The sequence below is a fragment of the Sturnus vulgaris genome, chromosome 20, assembly GCF_052056855.1.
Source record: "Sturnus vulgaris isolate bStuVul1 chromosome 20, bStuVul1.hap1, whole genome shotgun sequence".
NCBI lineage: Eukaryota > Metazoa > Chordata > Aves > Passeriformes > Sturnidae > Sturnus > Sturnus vulgaris.
In genome coordinates this window covers 10,569,832-10,583,552 of record NC_142262.1, presented here as the reverse complement: position 1 = coordinate 10,583,552, position 13,721 = coordinate 10,569,832, and the positions used below count along the sequence as shown (strand labels likewise).

The window sequence follows — 13,721 nt, the reverse complement described above, 5'->3', positions numbered from 1 at the left end:
GGGATGCTGTGCCCTAGGGAGTGGTTTGGCTTTGCTTTGGAGCCCAGAGAAGCAGGGGTTGATCCTTCTTTTACTGAGTGTGGTTCAGCTTCTGGTCCATTTCCCAGGAGCTACTGAGGGCTCCTGGACTGTGACACAACCTCATCACCTGGGGACAGCCACCATGGCACAGCGGCTGAGAGCCAGGGGAGAGCTGGTGTCCCCCACAGGGCTGGGGCTGCTCCCAGGAGTGTCCCCAGGGCCAGAGCCCTCAGGCAGGGCTGGGGGGTAGCTGGGGCACCTGAGCAGGGGCAGCCCCTCCTGCCAGGGGCTGGGGTGTCCCCACGAGTGGGGCCCTGCTGTCCCCAGATCGTGCTGAAGAAGCAGCACTGGCTGTTGGCAGCCGAGCTTCATGATGGCAGCAACTTTTCTTCATGTTTCTCAATGCTGGAAATGACACCCTGGGTGGGTTTTCCCAAGCTGTAATAGCTCATTCCCATCTCCAGGCCATGGCAGGGGTGTAAGGGCTCCTTCCCATCTCCCTGGTGCTCGTTGTTGTGGCTGCACTGAGGATTTGTTTTTTGAGCTCAAAGCATCCCTGTCAGTGCCTGTAACAAAATTCATCCGTTTCATTCCTCCAAGAGAAGCCACTGACTCAGAGGTAACAACCACTTAGGCCAGTTAAGTCTCTTCCATTTGATCTAAAATAGCAATTAATACAAACGATTGGAATGAAATAACCGTGCTCCAAACCCTTCTTATCCCTCAACTGTAGAAGAAAATCCCGGCAAACAATTCCGAGTAAATACCTTCATTAAACACTGAAGGGAGGCGGTTGGGATTACAACTCGTCTGTAAACAAGGGAACAAACAGGCTGATCTAATCTCACAAAAGAACAAAGCGAGTGTCGAGGGGACGAGGCTGTGTGTGACTAATAAAGAGCTGATAAGTAAATAATAACGGAAAGGATTAATTAATGGCTGAATATCCAGCGCTGACAATGAGAGCAGGGGATGTGGGGACCTTGCCTTGTCCCCACTGTCCCTGGGCACGGGGGCACCTTCCCTGTGACAATCTGCTGTGCTTTAACAGAGCCCAGTGACCGTCCTACAAATCACCCACCTGATGGGTGGCACTGACTGGGACACTCCGGGCCAAGAGGGGGGGGCTGTGACTGCCTGGTGGCACTGAGAGGGTCAAACCCACCTGGCTGCGAGCTCTGCAGGGCATCCCTAACCCAGAGAGCTCAGTGAGGGGGAAATCCCACAGGGCACAGACTCCTGAGTTACCACCCAGGCTTTGGCTCTGCATCTGAACAGACCAGAAGAGAGGGGCACAAGTCACCTGTCCCCCCCCAGCCCTGGCTGTCCCTTGCTCAGAGCTGTGCAGGGGCTCGTGCTCACATATGACCCTCCCCTGGGTGCATGGGGATCTCAGAATTCCAGAGTGGTTTGGGCTGGAAGAGATCTTAAAACTAATTTAGTTCCACCCCTGCCATGGCAGGGACAACTTCCACTGTCCCAGGCTGCTCCAAGTCCCAGTGTCCAACCTGGCCTTGGGCACTGCCAGGGATCCAGGGGCAGCCACAGCTGCTCTGGGCACCCTGTGCCAGCCCTGCCCACCCTCACAGGGAACAATTCCTGCCCAATATCCAACCTAAATGTCCCCTAAATACCCCCCCTTGTCCTGTCACTACAGTTCTTCACGAAGGGTCCCTCTCCCATTTCCCTGCAGCCCCCCCAGACCCTGCTCCTGGAAGGGGCTTTGGGGTCTCCACACAACCTTCTCCTCTCCAAGCTGGACATTCCCAGCTCTCCCAGCCTCTCAGGGTGCACAGGCTGGATGCAGTTCTTGCAAGATGAAGATGTTCTGTGCTGTGCTCAGCCAGAGCTGGATTTATCTGTTTATTTAGCTGTTCCGGGTGTTTCCCAGCTCTCAGCTTGCAGTGCTCAGGTTGTTCCAGTACCATTCTGGTGTTACTGGGGAGTGTTGCTGCTTCTCAGCTGTCCCTGGACATTCCTTTCTTCTGGGAGAAGGGAGCAGCTGCTGGTGGCAGGATTTGGAGCCACTTCCAGGAGACCCAGGGCTGTCTCTGGGCACACAGTGCCACATTTGGTTTTCCCTCAGCTAAATTTTGCCCTGGTGAAACTCCAGCAGAGGTGGCTCACTGTGACCTCAGCCTTGTCCAGCAGCTGCAGCAGCCACGTGTGGACAACATTCCTGGAGAGGCTTTCTCAGCAGGATCGTGAGCTGAAAGCAGAGCAGAGTGTAAAAAGAGGGCTCTGTTCCCCAGCATTGTCTCCCCTGTGCTCTTTGCCCCACCCAACCCTGTGTGGGATGCAGCAGCAGAGCTGGGAGCAGGATCTTTGCTGGCAGCTGGGCAGCAGCAGCAGCAGCAGCAGCAGCAGCAGTGTGGATGTGCTCCCACACGTGTCCTGCCCCTCTCCATGTGTCCCTGCAGCCCAGAGGGGCAGCAGCTGGGACACAGCGCTGGGGACGAGCTGCTGGCACGCAACTGCCTCCAAATGCATCTCAGAAATCAAATTACTACCTCTGCTGTGCCCCAGAGAATCCCTGGCAATTTAAGGCGTCTCCTTAAAACATAAATAGGAAAATAAATGCAGGAGGGCAGGGAATGAGGCTGGGGTTGGTAGGGAAGGGGTGGAGGAGAAAGAGCATCCTGGCAGTTTAAGGGAGGACTTTAAACATCTATGATTTTGGTTGTTTTGCTGGAGAAAAATGAAGATCTAGAGACCATCATTATCTGGGGTTAGTAAAGCTAGAAAAGACCTACTGCCTGTGCATCCTGAAAAATCCAGCTGGTTATTTTTGGGGGTGGGAAGGGAGCTTCGTGCTTGCTCTTGCGAGAAGAGCAGAAACACATTGCCTGTGCTGATGGCATTTTGTCCCTGGAACTCATCCCACAGTTGATCACTCCATCACAGCAAAGATTTACTCCAATAGCTTTTATGTTTTATAACATTTACCAACAGTCTTGTTCTGCTTGCTGGTAACTCGAGGAGTGGGCAGCGTCCCTCAGCACAGCTCAGGAGTTCTGCTGTTCTCCCTGAAAAAAGGATTTGTCAGCACAGGTCAAAGCTTTTATTCCTGCAGGCGACAGAGTGGAAACAAATGGCCAGGCCTGGGGGTGAAGAAGCTTTTTAGCTGCTCTGTCCTGGGGCATGGGGTTTGTCAGGCCTGGAATTGTCTGGCACTGACACCTGAGGTGCAAAGCTGAGCTTACCTGGGCCAGGCTTTGTCTGAGGGGCTCTTGTCCCCAGCCCCTGTCTGCTCTCACTGAGGAGCACTCCCAGCCCAAGGAAATCCTGCCCCAAAGAACTCAAGGAAAATGAGGTGTTGGCAACCTGTGAGCCTGGCTGAGGGGTAACACTGCTCAGAGAGGGAGGGCACAGGGACTGAGCCCAGAGCCACTGAGCTGAGCCCAGAGCGGGGCAGAAAGGCCTGGGCACCCCTGGGTGAGGATCTGCAGGGGTGAGACCTCCATCTCCCTGGGAAAGGGCTCCCAACTCAGCTTTCAGGTGGTTCCTGCCCCTTCCAAAGCCTCGACGTCCCTTTGTGTCACGGGAGGAAAGGATGCCCTGCAAACCCCTGGGTGTGCCTCTCCCTGGCACTGGGGAGGCCTGGAGAGCCCTGGGCCCAACAAAATCCTGGGAGATTTCTCCATAATCCAGCTGCAGTTCTCAGGGAAGGAGAAGGAGGAAAGCAGGGATCTGCAGCTCCTCACATGCCTGCAGGCTCCAGGCAGGCTGAGCTTCAGAGACCTCCTCAGACAGGAGCTGCACTCGTGTCTGAGAGCCCTGGGGCTGTTATTCGGGCTGGATTTGTCTGACAGCCTGTTAAACCTGTCTATATTTCTAGTGGCAATGGGTTCCCCAATAAATGCTCAATAAATTCTCCCGTTTGGAGCCTGCCATGCTCAGGGGGTTTTGTTTTCCTGCTGGCAGAGCAAACCTCAGGACACCTCGGGAAATGTCTGTGCCAGGCACTCACTTTTCTCCTGATGGATTCCCTTGGTCCTGGGGGTTAAGGGGTGGGGGGGAGAAACCTGAGCTGCTGTTGGACAGTCAGGGGTGGTATCTCACTGCTCACTGACAGCAGCACCCTTCCAGAACATCATCCATCATCCATCTCAATCTCAGCCTCAGCCTCAGCCTCAATCTCAGCCTCAATCTCAATCTCAATCTCAATCTCAATCTCAATCTCAATCTCAATCTCATTTTATCTCATCCCACCCCTTACCATGGGCAAGGACACCTTCCACCATCCCAGGCTGCTCCAGCCTGGTGTTGGACACTTCTATAGATGGGACAGCCACAGCTTCTCTGTGCCAGGGCCTCCCCACTCTCACAGGGAACAATTTCTTGCTAACATCCACTCTAAACCTTCTCTATTCCTGATCTGAATATTTCCCTCGATTTTTGGCTGTCATCACCCCCTGATTTGCAGTCCTAAAGCCTCAACAAAACTACTCTGACTTCCACCCAGCGTTCCTGGTTTACAGAAGCTTCCACACAGCTGCAGTTCCAACCTCATTTCTCCTCTCTCCACTCCCAGAGGAATTTCTCTGGGAGAAATGTGTGATACCAGGTGGGGTGACACTGGTGAGAGGCAAAGTTCCCACAGATCCACCTCCTCCCACTTTGTTTAGGAAACATCAAAATGCCTTGGAAGGCTTGTGCTGCTCCTGAGAGCTCAGATCTTTCCTTCGCAGACAGCAAAGAGTTTCTTTGTTGTTGATAGAAACCAGGAGCACTGGGAAGATATCTTGACCCCTTTTCTCAGAAGCCAAATTGTCTCTGAAACCCTACAAAGGAGAACAGGGGCTTATTTTGTGATTTCCTGCTCGAGTTCCACAAGATTCATCCAAGCAGGGGTGTTAAACCCGAAGTCCTGGCCAGCCTCCAGCACAGGTAATTACAGATCTGCCGACCTAAATCTCTCCCCTTGAGTCAATTAAAGGTGTTGTTCTTCTCTCCTGTCCTCGGTGCAGTGTCCCAAGCAGAGTCCTCAGATATTTCTGTCCTTCCCAGAACAAATTTGATGAGGCACAAAATGATCTGCACTCGTCCCCCCATGGAAGCTTTCCCACAGAAAGCTGCTGTGGAGGTGAAAAGGGAATTACAGGATGGAGACTGTGGAGCTGTAGCCCATCCTCATGTTCACCAAGATAAAATCCAGCCCTGCCGCACCTCCCTTGATGCTGGTGGGATCCATCCAACTCAGGACATTTCATGGTTTTCATGCCGTTCAAAACATTCCAGCTGTTTGTTCTGAGGAGACAGGGAGTGGACAAACAACACCAAATTCCCTCTTTGCCACTTTGGGTGCTGCCAAAAGGCCACAGGGAGAGGCAGAGCTCTGTGCAAGACCCCAAGGGAGGCCAGTGGGGAGGAGAAGCCCCTTGTCCCCAGCGATGTCCCTGCAGTCCCAGAGTCTCTGTCATCCTGAGGCTGGTGACACCCAGCTGAAAGGAACAGCCACGAGGAGCCAGGGAAGCCACTGGCACCCAAGAGCCCAAAAGCAGCATCTCCACATCCCCAAGACACAACCAAGCAGCTGACCCTGAGCTCTGGGGGTGTCACCTCGAGTGAAGCCATGGGGAGCACCGGGGACCCTGCAGCCTCTGGGCTCTGCAGCCCCCTGGGCCAGCTGCTCCTGCATTTTTAAAGGCTTCCTCCTCCAGGCCAGGGAGTGAATTCCCAGCCATGGGCAGCTCTGGAGCCAGCCCTGCTTTCCCTCTGCCTGGCCAGAGTGCTCTGGGCTGAGGGATCTGCCCAGGGCCCTTGGGGTGACCGAGGATGGAGCCCCTGGAGCAGGGATTGAAACTGCTGCTCCTTCTCAGTCATTGAATCACAGAATCTCTGACTGGTTTGGGTTGGAAAGGAGCTTAAAAACCACCCAGTGCCACCCCCTGCCATGGCAGGGACACCTCCCACTATCCCAGGCTGCTCCAAGCCCCAATGTCCAACCTGGCCTTGGGCACTGCCAGGGATCCAGGGGCAGCCACAGCTGCTCTGGGCACCCTGTGCCAGCCCTGCCCACCCTCACAGGGAACAATTCCTGCCCAATATCCCATCCAGCCCTGCCCTCTGGCAGTGGGAACCATTCCCTGTGTCCTGTCCCTCCATCCCTTGTCCCCAGTCCCTCTCCAGTTCTCCTGGAGCCCCTTCAGGCCCTGGAAGGCCACAATAAGGTCACTCTGGAGCCTTCTTGTTCAACTTCCCTCTTACTCCAGGTCTGAAGAATTCAATCAGGTTTTGTGCTACTTCTGAGCACTCAGCACGTGGAGCTGGAGGAGGAGGAGGAGGAGGAGGAGGAGGAGGAGGAGGAGGAGGAGGAGGAGAAGGAGGAGGAGGAGGAGGGAGGCAGCTCCTCCTGCTCATCTGCAGGGACAGCACACAGGGCTCTGCCCTGCCATATCCATGGATGCACAGGCTGAGGGATATTCCAGCATTCAGGGATTGCTCTGGCTCAAACGTTTTCTTTCTGCCTTTTCTGTAATTGTATCAACGTGGAAAAAAAATGTAAATAGGAATTTTAATAAAAGTATAGCAGTAAGCAGATCTAATCTCTAACCTTTTGAAATATGAAGAAGCTGCTTTATCTGCGAGGAAGCACAATCTCTCCCCAGCAGAGATGGGAATTTGTGGGAGTTAAATTAACTAAGGCAGTGCTCCCCTCTTGCTCGTTGAATGTAAACGAAGCATATTGAGGATTATTGCAAAGGGAGAATTAATAAAAAGCGAATGGGAAAGTTTCAGATCCAGGCATATTTGCTAATCGTTTCTCAGGCATAGGGAGAGCAGCCTGTGGTCCCAGCACCTCCTTCCCTGCTTCCATGGAGAAACAGCAGAAATGCTGTGGAAGGCCTTGCAGTGGGAATGAGGGAGCTGCTGGAGTGAGGAGTGCTTGGAATTCGGTGGTGATTCCATCTACACACAGCTCTGCAAAAAAACCCCTTTACACAGTGAGGTCCTGGCCCTCCAGCTCTGGATTTGTGGATGTCACTTGGTGTCCCCCACTGTACACACTGGGCTGTTTGTGGGATGTGCCCATGGACTGCCCAGGGCTCCAGAGCAGGAATTGCTCCAGTGAGGGCCAAACTTTGCCTGGCACCACAGAGATGTCCCCGTGCTGAAGGGTTCCTGGGCTGTCCTGGCTCTGTAAAGCAAGTCAGGATCAATCAGTGCAGGTTATTCCACCTCAGGGGCAGCTGCAGCAGGGGATTCAGGCAGGGGAGGATCTCCAGCACAAACCTCAGTTACAAATGTTGAAAAAATGGTGAGTGAGGGGCCAGGGAGCTCCCTGGGCAGGGCAGGAGCAGTGACTGTGCTTTTAACACACCCCTGTGTGCATGGTGACTGCAGAGCACAGCAGGGCAGAGATTTACCCAACACTGGGTGCTGTCCCAGACAGTTTAACCAGTTCTGCCTGCTACCAAAGCTGGGACTCGTTCTGTTTCCAGGAGATCCCAGACAACCTCACCACTGTGCTGGATCCTTTGTTGTTGGCCATGTTTTCAGGAATCCTTCACCTTTCCAGGTTTTCTGTTATTACAGGGTCTGGTTTCTCACCATCAGGTTTCTTTCCTTCAACCCTCTCTTCTAGGAGCTGCCCAGGTGGGTTCAGATGTAGCCCAAATTTATTGTGTCAGCCATGGTGCAGCCCTGAATGGTGCCCACGAGATTTTTTCACCAACAGGGTGAGTGGTCACAGCTGCAGAGCCACTTTTGAGTGACACAAGATGCCCCTGGACCATGTGAACATCCCCTGCAGACACCATCACATCTCCTTGGCTGCCATTTGTCCTCCCTTCTCCAGGCACACATCCTGCAGATGGTGCAAGGAGTGAAGGAGAACTTTGAGTGCAAAAAGAAGAACTTTGAGTCCAGCTGCTAAGCCTGAACTGCAGCTTCCCCACAGACCAAACTCCAAACGCAGCTTTCCCTTCATTCCTGCTTCTTCTCAGATATGATTCCAGTGCCTGGAGGGGTCATACAAGAAGGCTGGAGAGGAAACTGGGGCAAGGGATGGAGGAACAGGACACAGGGAATGGCTCCAGACTGCCAGAGGGCAGGGCTGGATGGGATATTGGGCAGGAATTGTTCCCTGGGAGGGTGGGCAGGCCCTGGCACAGGGTGCCCAGAGCAGCTGTGGCTGCCCCTGGATCCCTGGCAGTGCCCAAGGCCAGGTTGGACATTGGGGCTGGGAGCAGCCTGGGACAGTGGGAGGTGTCCCTGCCATGGCAGGGAGTGGCACTGGATGGGCTTTAATGTCCCTTCCCACCTAAACCATTCCATGATTGTATGATAATTTCTCCTGTAATTGCCCAGTTTTCTGAAGAATTTTGAAGCCCACAGGGCTAGAAGTCCTGACAGAACCAGCTCCTTGCCCAGTTGGGATGTTCCTTCCTCCTCTCCTGGGCTGCTCCAGGGCCACTGTGCTGGCTGCAGGCAGCAGCAATTGAACTCCTGAAGTGCTCTTTTGTCTGCTCAGAGGAGTGAATTGGCAGCAGCACAAAGATCTAAGGAAAATAATTCCCATTAAGGCAGGGACACCCTGCCTGAGCAGTGCCTGCCTCCAGCACCAGAGCTGTTCCTCCCACTGCCCCCTGCTCGGGATCTGTGATTGTTCGTGCCCATGGCAAGGATTGCCCTGGCCTGCTGTGCACACCGTGCTCCCATCCCACACTCTTTCCTCAATTGTGCAAGCCTGGGGTTCAGCTTTCTTTGGTCTCCCTCTCAGCCTTGAAAAATATCCTAATTTCAGAGAGCTCTCTGCTCTATTCAAAGGACTTTTGGATCCTCCCATTTTCCAGTCACTCACCTGGCCCATGAATGACTGGGAAGAACTGGCTCATCCCTGGGGATTTTAGGAAAGGTATAAAATTCACCTGTAAAGAGAAACAGAGGGATTCAGGGAGCCTGGGAGCAGATGTGTCACTGTCTCTGAAATCCCTGTCGTGCCTGAGGAACTCATTTGCTTTCTGGACAAATCTGCCTGCCTGGCACGGGGGCAGAGGGAGGGGCTGGCACCAGGCAGGAGCTCTCCTGGAAAACTCCTGTGTCTTTATCAGACCATGGTGTGAGCCCTGCACTTGGAATCCAGGAATCTCCTGAGCTGGGAGGAACCCAGAAGGATCATGAGTCCAACCCTTGTCCCTGCACAGACACCCCAAAATCCGACCCTGGGCATCCCTGGCAGCGCTATCCAAGCTCTCCTGGAGCTCTGGCAGCCTCGGGGCTGTGCCCATTCCCTGGGGAGCCTGGGCAGTGCCCAGCACCCTCTGGGGGAAGAACCTTTCCCTGAAATCCATCCCAAAACTCCCCTGGCCCAGCTCCAGCTGTTCCCTGGCTCCTGTCCCTGTCCCAGGGAGGAGCTGTCCCCAGGGAGCACAAGGCAGTGATGGCATCAATGTCCCTTAGGCTGCCCAGTCAGAAGTGAGGGACAGCCCTGGGTGAGCTGTGAGGAGATGAAATCTGGGATCACACATCTTCGAAGCTCTGGCAGGCTGCAAATGCACTCCTGTGCTGCTTTGAGTGCCTAGTCTCTGCTGCTAAATTCATACAGCCAGATAAAGGAGACAGAGACAATGGAGGAGATGTTTGGAGGAAAGGAAACTGCCTGTGCACATCCCCTGTGCCTGAGCTGTCCGTGGTGTCCTGGCTGAGGTGGGATGGACACAGGGAGAGCAGAGCCTGGGAGTCTCTGAGTGTCACATTGTTGTATTTGGAGGCAGCATCAAAGCAGTGCTAATTGCTCTCATCTCTCTGGTGTTATCCCTGCACCCAGCCCTGGCTGGGTAATGACCGTGCAAGGTGTGCATGTTCAACCTGGCTCCTTCCAGCTGGCTGGGATGGCTCCTCCTGCCTCAGGCTGGCTGCTGCTGAGTGCCTGGAGCTGCAGGGCAATCTGGATGGAGAGTGTCTGCTGGGTGTGCCAGATCCCACGAAAAAACAGATCTGTGGCACACTGATGGAGCTGGGAGAGAAGCCTGCCCTCGTGGCAGTGACAGCCTGTGCCATGCTGCTGATGGGAGTGACAACAGGGACTGTAATGACACGGAAAAAAAGCCTCACACTGCTCTCCCTTCTGTGCACATGCAGCAGGATAAAGGGAATGAAGCCCTGCCAGGCAGTGTGGGCAGGGCTGTGCACAGCCAGGTGTCACCCTCAGGTGTGTGCTGCCCTCCACGGGCTGAGGAACCCTGGAGAAGCCCCAAACTTGCAGTGACAAAGGTAGGAAGCCAAAGCAGATCAAATTATCTTTCCCAGACTGGCAGACCTGGAGGAACCATCACACAGGAGAGAGCAGTGAAAGAGAAACCCATACTGAGGTCTCTGCATTCCCTTCTTTCTGCCTGGATCCCCAGGGGATGTCACAGTTTGCACAGAATACTTGGAGCGTTTCCCTTCTGCTGGATTTTCTGTTAATATCAGGAAGAAGCCTGCCAGAGAAATGGAGAGAGATGATTTAAAGGATGGAACGACAGGACAAGGGGGAATGGCTCCAAACAAAAAAAGGGAAAATTTAGATTGGCTATTAGGAAAATTTAGGGTTTTGCAGAATTGCAGTGGTAAAAACACTTTCTAAAGACTTCTCCATGAGCAGAGCTGGATAAATACTGAGGAATTTCTCATTTGCTGTAGAAGTTTCTTTGTGTTCCACTTGCAGATGGCCCCATTTGAAGGGAGTGTGTTGTTGAAGTGCCTGGCCAGTGCTGGGGACACCTCAGCGAAGTCCCTGCACCTCTCCCAGGAGTGCTGGTGGCACCTTTTCTGCACAGGTGGGCACCTTGTCTGCAAAGCTGGGCACAGCTCACCTCTGTTCTGGCCTGGCAGCCTCCTGACACAGAACAGGAGACAGGGACAGAGTCCTGTCCTGTCCTGTCCTGTCCTGTCTGCTGCAGGACAGAGCTGTGACAGTCACTGCCACTGGGCTGGGGGATGGGAACAGGGAGAGAGAAACAAGAGGCTCCCATGGGGAACAGAATCCCAGCTCCTCAAATTGTACAAACCCATACAAACCACAGAACCCTCTCAGGCAGCACAGAACAAACCAGCCATGAAAAGCTGGTGAAATATTTCTCTTTTGCTCTGGTTTCTGCTCCTGTCCTTTGAGGCAGCTGCTCAGAAGCTGCAGGAGAAGCTGAGCACATCTGGCCCTGCCTGTGTGAGGCCCTGCCACCCCTGTGCCTGCTCGTTCCCCTCACATTTCCCTGCTTTCTATTCAGCCTGTTTGGTACCTGGAACAAGCAGCTTCCTGCCTGGAACAAACCCGGGATCCACCCATTCCTACTCAAGCAAGAAGAAATCCAGCTCCACAGAAATAATCACCCAAACTCCTATTAGGAGCTTTTTGTAGCTACATTAATTTTAGAAGAAAAATTAGGTCCAGAGTGCTGTGCTCGTTTTAATGAAGATTCACGGTCACAACTGAATCCCCTGACGAGGAGGAATCAGCTTTTGAGCACATCAGACTCATTAGAAACTCCTCACAAAGTCATCAGAGGCCGATGAGGGGTGGCAGGAAAAGGGGAGAGATGCTGGGCAGAAATTGGATTTCGGGAGTTTCTGAACCTGCACTTCCCTTCCCTGCCTGCAGCCGCGGCAGCTCCGGCACGGAGATGAAAGCACCCGGCAAAGAAGATAAACAAGAAAACAGCTCTGGAACAGTCACGCTGCCAAAAACAACCTGGGGAGGATGGGACGGGAGATAAAAGAGAAAGTGCCGGAGGTTTTGGAGTGACTTCCAGGTGGGGATGGAGCTGGGGAGCGGAGCTGTCACAGAGTCACTGTCACAGTCACTGCCACAGTCACTGTCACAGCTCCGCGGCCACGGGGAGAGTGCAGCTCAGGCATTTTCTCCCTCTCAGCCTCTGTCCTTCCCTTCCACAGCCAGCAACACGGTTCCAAATCCCAGGAAAGTCCCAGAAATCCAACATTGCTCCTTAGGGACTCTTTCCTTCTTCTCACATTTGCTTCAGCTTTTTCTCTCCCGTATTTTGGCTCCAGGCAAAGCAATGGGATTATACCGGGGATCCAGGGAAGCTCTGTCCTGATAAATTGAGCAGGAGGAGGCAGAGGATCTGGTGGGGTTTCATCATCACCTTGGTGTGATAAAGCCGTGGTGGCATCAGAGGAGCACATGGAGTCCAAGGTTCAGTCAGTTCTGGAGGCTGGGCAGACACGGAGGGAAAGACAATCTCAGCCCCCAGACATCCTGTGGGACAGAAAACGTGGCACTCAGTGTTTCACCAGGCATTCTCTGTGCCTTTGTAATGTTTGGTGTAAGGACAGATTGCCAATTGCTTCTGTCTCAAAAACCTTGGATCTTTTCCCCGAGGATTGCCTTCAGCAGGAAGCCTTGCTCATCTGGGAGAGGTCACTGGGTTTTTGAGTGGTTTTTGAGCTCCTCTCCCCTGAGCAGAGGCACTGCAGAGACCTCAGTTCCTGGCAGGAATCAGCCAGGTGAGGGAAGGACACACATTGTTCCATCTGGGTGCCTCCCACACTTTGCAAAGCCTTGGAGAAGCAGAGATGGAGTTTCAAGGCAACCCAGGGCTGCAGATGCTTTCTGTGGTGACTTTGATGAGGACATGAGGAAGGCCCCCAGTGTTTGGAGATGGCCTCCCTACATCAGTCAAATCTGCTTCACAACTTTCGGTGTCGGGGTTTGGTGGTCACTCAGCAGAATTATCCCCAAGGAGGGGCCAGAGGAGCTGGCTCAGGGTATTGGGGTTCAGAAGTGGGTGTGCATTAAACCAGCTCAGACTGCCCCTGGGTGGCCACGCTGGCTTTAGGCTGCCTCCTCCTGCCTCAGGTTTGAGCCTGGGGTCAGGTACTGCTGAGGGCTGGGGACCCCATGGTGTGGATTTACCTGGGCACGTCCCCAAACTCCAGAGCTCTGTGGCCGTGGAAGGATACCTGTCCTCCTGTGAGGAATGAAGGGATTTTAGATTTCCCCAGGTGTTCCCCAGCACCAGAGCAGCTTTAGACAGCAGAGCTAAAGCTTTATTTGCCAACCTCACAGTTCGTGGGATGTCCTAAGGGAATTACCAAATGAGCTCAAAGGGCACTCAGACCTTTCCTTGAGGAAATGATTCTCACAGGGTGCAAGACAGGGGGTTTTTACAGGTTGTTCTCTCTTTCCATTGCTCTCTTTCTCCTACACCGCATTTCCTGCTCTCCTGAAAACTGCCTGCCTGCAGCTGCAGAAATCCCTTCAGTTCCCATCTCCGTGTGCTCCTCCTTGCTGGAATTCCTTGCTGTCCTGTGTGTCCTTACAGCTGGCAGCACCTTGGCTGGCTTCAGGAAATGTTTGTAGAGGCTTTAGTTGGGTTTGCAGTGGGACACGGGGGAAGCACCAGGACTTTGAGGAAATTTTCCCTCTGTGGCTGTGGCTCAGAGCAGCGAAAGCTTCTCTGCCTGAAGGGATCTTGCTCAGAACAAACCTGTGGTGGCTGTGCCCGGGTCAGTGGGCAGCCCAGGGCAGTGCCAGTCCATCCCTGCAGCATTCCTGGACGGGGGACAGTTGGAAGAAGTGGAGAGTGTATCAGACTGAAGTGCGGGTGCTGCTCTCTCTCCACCCCGAGCACATCAGGGAGCAGGAACTGGGACTCAGCCGCACCCCGTGCAGCTTCCCGGGGAGGTGCCAACAGCCCCGGGCGGGAGCAGCAATCCCTGGGAAGCCTGCGAGGCTTGTCCGGGTGCAGGGCTGG

General features: G+C 53.9%; 1 long non-coding RNA gene across 1 annotated transcript; it reads right to left on the bottom strand.

Annotated features, from left to right (window-relative positions):
• Positions 1–319: 319 nt before the first annotated feature.
• On the bottom strand, positions 320–13,590 carry LOC148221598 (uncharacterized). Its single transcript, XR_015807801.1, has 4 exons — positions 12,111–13,590; positions 8,828–8,894; positions 2,968–3,047; positions 320–2,230 (listed from the first exon to the last, which is right to left on the bottom strand). It is a non-coding gene; the product is annotated as an uncharacterized LOC148221598 (long non-coding RNA).
• Positions 13,591–13,721: the final 131 nt, after the last annotated feature.